This window comes from Pseudorasbora parva, chromosome 20 (genome assembly GCF_024679245.1).
Source record: "Pseudorasbora parva isolate DD20220531a chromosome 20, ASM2467924v1, whole genome shotgun sequence".
Classification (NCBI taxonomy): domain Eukaryota; kingdom Metazoa; phylum Chordata; class Actinopteri; order Cypriniformes; family Gobionidae; genus Pseudorasbora; species Pseudorasbora parva.
In genome coordinates, this window is record NC_090191.1 from 10,325,525 (window position 1) to 10,331,182 (window position 5,658).

Below are 5,658 nucleotides of genomic sequence, written 5' to 3' on the forward strand. Positions count from 1 at the left end.
TATAATAAACATCTAATTAATTACAGCTCCATGAAAATTAATTATTACGCCACGAATGAGAGCATGTTAGAAATAAAAGCACCAAACTCTTTCTCTCTCTGTGTTTATGCTCAGTCGCGTTCAGCCGTACTCTCACAGAGTTGTTGTTCCAGCATAGGCTAGTCACTGTACATGTAAACAAGACCAGCTCGTTTAAAACTCCTTAAATTATATTAACGTCTGCTATAATGACATTTAACATTATATAACATTTCGTTGTTTTATAATAAACATCAAATTAATTACAGCTCCGTGAAAATGAATTATTAAGCCTATCTCCGCGAGACGTGTGTTAAACGCAGAGATGAACTTCAACTTCAACTTCATTTATTTATAGAGAACTTTCAACACCACAAGTGGAACCAAAGTGCTGTACATGAGGTATACAAGAAAATTTAAAAATAATAGGTGCAAAAACAATACAAACATATGACATACACAACTTACAAAGCATTATCAAAAGCTAAGGAAAACAAATACGTTTTTAGCGCACTCTGAAAACCCCCCAATAATGGACAAGTCTTTACAGACAGTGGAAGGTTGTTCCAAAGCCTAGGAGCTGCAACAGAGAAGGCCCGGTCACCTTTACATTTTAAACGTGTTCGTGGAACCACAAGAAGCAACTGATCATTTGAGCGCAGAGACCTGCTGGAGTGACAGCGGCTGATTAAATCAGTAACATACTCAGGGGCTAGACCATGCAGAGACTTAAAAACATACAACAGCGCTTTATATTGAATTCTATATCGTATGGGTAACCAATGCAGTTTAATTAAAACTAAAGTAATATGTTCTCTCTTTTTAGTGCCCGTTAAAATTTTGGCAGCTGAGTTCTGAATAAGCTGCAAACGGGAGAGGGAAGCCTGACTCACACCCAGATACAACACATTACAATAATCCAAACGCGATGACACAAAAGCATGAACAACCTTCTCCATATCATTAAAAGTAAGGATAGATTTCAATTTTGATATTAATCTAAGATGGAAGAAGCTATTCTTAACGACAGCGTTGATTTGCTGCTCAAATTTCAGCTCAGAGTCAAAAATAACACCAAGGTTCCTTACACTAGACAGTTTTTTTCCCAGGAAGCAACCCTAGGCAGTCATCATCCACACACCCCTTATTTCCAAATAAAATAACCTCGGTCTTATCCTCATTTAATTGGAGAAAAATTTCCGCAAGCCAGCACTTAACTTCTGCCAAACATGCATGAAGAGACTGAATGGCACATTTATGCCCTTGTTTCAATGGTAAGTAAATTTGAGAATCATCGGCATAAAGATGATACTGAATCCCAAATTTCTCAAAGATAGAGCCCAGAGGGAGCATATAAAGGGAAAATAAAATCGGTCCCAGTATTGAGCCCTGTGGAACCCCACACACAAGGGGGGCAACGGAAGAAGAAAAATCACCTAAGCAGACTGAAAAGGTCCTCTCTGTCAAATAAGAAGAGAACCATTTCAGGGCTAAGCCCTGAATACCAATCGGATCCCTAAGACGATCAATGAGAATGTTATGATCAACTGTATCAAATGCAGCTGCAAGATTTAACATCAGCAAGACAACACGATTCCCAGAATCAACAGCTCGAAGGATATCATTAGACACTCTCAAAAGAGCAGATTCTGTACTATGACCAACTCTAAAACCTGACTGGAATCTATCGGAAATATTATTCCTAATTAAAAAGTCATTAAGCTGTATATTCACAATTTTTTCGAGTATCTTAGAAATAAATGGCAATTTTGAGATCGGACGAAAAACTACTCATGTCAAATGGGTCTAAGGCGGGTTTTTTTAAAAGGGGTTGAATAACCGCGTGCTTAAAACTAACTGGAACAACACCAGATGACAGACGAATATTCATAATATACAGAATACAGAATAAGACAGAATACTTGGGCCAATTGAATCAAGTACCTGCTTAAACAGAGAAGACGGGAGCACATCACCAGGCGACCTAGTGGGCTTCATATGAGCAATTATATCCTTAAGCTCCTGCATAGAAACGGGCATGAAACTGGACAATTGTTTCTGAGGGGCAACAGAAACAATACAATCATTGCCAACAGGTGAAATTTGAGATCTAATTCCATTAACCTTACCAATAAAATGTTTTAAAAACTCTTCACACATGACAGCAGAAGGAATAAGTGCAGGAGTCACAGTAGGATGAAGAACAGCATTTACAGTAGAAAAAAGTACTCTAGAATTATTACAGTTTCTGGAGATGATGAGAGAGAAATAATTTGATCTAGCCAATTTAACAGATCTTTGATACTCGTTCAAACGTTTTTTTAAAATCTCATAAGAGACTTGTAATTTATCTTTAACCCATTTGCGTTCAGCCTTCCTACACTCCTGTCTAAGAGCACGGGTAGTACTGTTCAACCAGGGCTGCGATTTGTCTTTTCTCCCCCTGACTTTGACATATGAAAACAGCGCTGTCATCAGGATAATTCAGAGACTGACACGAACATTCATTTTGATACCTTACTAGATGAGATTGACATAAACAAACCAGCGAATACATCAGCTTTTACAATGTTTGCATAATATTCTCTTTGCAGAGAATATTCACTCTTTAGTCTATTAAACACATAAACCTTTTAAAGCTGTAGTTTAAAATGAATGCTTATATTTATGCTCATAGTTATGGGAAGTTGATAGACTCAACTCTCATTTATGTTCTCCATTTGAAAACATTAGACTTTATAAATGTATTTTGCCTGTTGTTAATATGGCTGTATTTATAAAGAAAAAGGTAAAACAGCATTAATGTTAAAAAGACTTTGCACTGTATTTAAAAAAAAACAAAAAACAATTCTGACTATTTATTGATGTAAATTGTTTTGTATGTAAGTGTAGTGCTTAGTTGCCTGTTTTGTTTTTTCATCTGCTCCGGGGGATTCTGGAGCCACAGACACGAATGAATGAATGAATGAATGAATGAATGAATGAATGAATGAATGAATGAATGAATGAATGAATGAATGAATGAAAAGAATAGGTCACTGCGTGCAATGATAATGCTTAGGTTACAACAACATGCATTAAGTAAAAAAACTGAGCTAAACCCAGTGTTGAATTGTTCACTAAAACTATTAAACTTATTTTAATTAATAAAAAAAATATATATATTACATGTAACAATAACTAAATGTTGCCTTGGCAAGTTACATAAGCCCCGTTTCCACCACAGGAACTTTACCCAGGAACCAGGAACTTGGGGTGGTATTCGGTGTGTTTAGACCGCAGTAACCAGGGTCTAAATGAAGTTCCGGGTAAATATTTCCCCCTCCAAACGGCCCTGCTTGCGAGGTAGTACATTTTCAAAGTTCAGGAACTTTCGAGGGCGGGACTTGGGCGCTGAATATGCTGATTGGTTGAGCTCACGCAGCCTTTTATTTCAACTCTGCATTTTTAAAAGTATTTTGCGAGGTTCGGTCTAGGTTCAGTAAATATCAGTCTTGCTCTCTGTCTGATGGCGCGCGTTCGTCTCAGCCATCTAACGTGCAATGTGAATTTTAAATCTAGCTTTACAAGCTTTCTGAATATGCTGCATGCTGCAGAATCTGCATATTAGTGCTCTTTTCTGTCGTTGTTAATTACCTCTTTAGTAAACCTATACATAACCAGCAAAAGCAGCACAGCTTGAATCTCTTCCATTTTAAATACATAGTTTAAAATGAATGCTTATATTTATGCTCATAGTTATGGGAAGTTGATAGACTCAACTCTCATTTATGTTCTCCATTTGAAAACATTAGACTTTATAAATGTATTTTGCCTGCTGTTAATATGGCTGTATTTATGAATAAAAAGGTAAAACAGCATTAATGTTAAAAAGACTTTGCACTGTATTTAAAAAAAAAACAATTCTGACTATTTATTGATGTAAATTGTTCCGTATGTAAGTGAAACTGCAAAAATTACAGTGTTTAAAAAGCTCAGTTCAGTTGCTGTTGCTGTAATTGTAAAAAACAGAAATAACACAATAAGTATATATTGGTTCTATATCGGTTATATGTAAATAATCGGCAATAAAAAAAATCAATATCGGTCGATCACTAATTGTCACTTAATACATAGCAAGCTTTGGGTAACCCAACCTCAAAATAATGTAGGTGCTAAAATAATGTGTGCAAGAATGCAGCACAGTCTAATAATCTGAATCTTTAATCTGTACCTCCAACACATCAACAAAGCCATTTTGTTGACCACATGCTCCAACATGGTGGTTTCATCTGAAAAGCATAAACAAGGGTTAAAGAAGATGTTTGAGGTTTTGAAGCCGCAGTCAGCCAATTGTAGAAGAGACACCAAAGTATGATTCAAATATGACTTTAGTGCATGTTAAACATGATAATTGTGTGTGTGTGCGTGTGTGTGTTTCAGAGTGAGTATGTTTATTTCTTGCCGTGTTGGCTACCTAGGGACACACAAGTAGAGACACAGTGCCAGTCTTCTTGGCAGTGCACCACTCCCCTCATTTACCTTCCCATAGTAGTGTTCCCTCTGGGCTCTTTTTGGAGGTCTACCAGTGATGAGCACCCGTCTGCCCCCCAGTAGAGTCTTACAACGGCAACATTTGTAGGCTGCACGCCTATTTGTGTGCTTATTTGCAGACCCTTTCTTGGCTGCATTCTGATGTTACTTGCAGCAGCACTCCTCATCTTGCCAAAGGTAGACAATGCGGAAATCAGGCTGCTGTCAGTAAGAATGGACTAAGGATGAGACAAGGGATTTTATTGGGGCTTGGAAGGTCTCATCATCTTGAAGCTTGTCCACAAGTAGGGCCCTATAATATCCGCGATCACGGAATCGCGGACGGAATCGCGGAATTGGCATAATAACGCGGAATCTGCATATAAACGCGGAATCTGGTGTTAACGCAGATTTCCCCGGAATTTTACATATTTGTAATGAAATTCTGTGTCGTGTGGGTTAAGAACGTATGTCTGAGGAAACAGCAGACGGGGGGAAGCAAATCTCCGCGACACAACCCCTCCCGTCATTTCAGCTTGCTCTTCAAAACAATGAAAGTATGGCGACGTTGGACTCCACGGCTCTGCTTTCGGCTGCGAAAAAGTTAAGAAACTCGACGCTAACGGCGGTTTCACACTGCACGCGCAGGCGGCGCAGAAGCTTTGCGCATGGAGAGCGCTGTTTTCATAGAAGCTGATGCCTAAGTAACCTTTTGAAGCCTTATAGTGAGGGATACCCAGCTTTGGTGTTATGAATAACCTTACAGTTAACACTAACCATATTATTGTATCTACACGGTTTTAGTGGGGGACACACATTTGTAATACGAAGCTTGCCCTCAATGTTTTCCATGTGTAAATTAAGTTTATAGCTACATTACATACTATATAAGTTTGTAAAAATAAAAAGGAACATGCGGGTGTATTGATTTTACAAAACAGCTTTCCCATGAGTTATAGCCATGTTTTCAACCATTGTCACAGCAACTATTCACACCTGAGAAGTCAATAAAAAAGTAATTTACTTAATAAATGATTCATACAATGATTTTACTGTCATTATCAGCCAGACAGTGTGTAACATACAGTAATTTCTGACATAACGTTAGAGCTATCTCCTTGACATCCA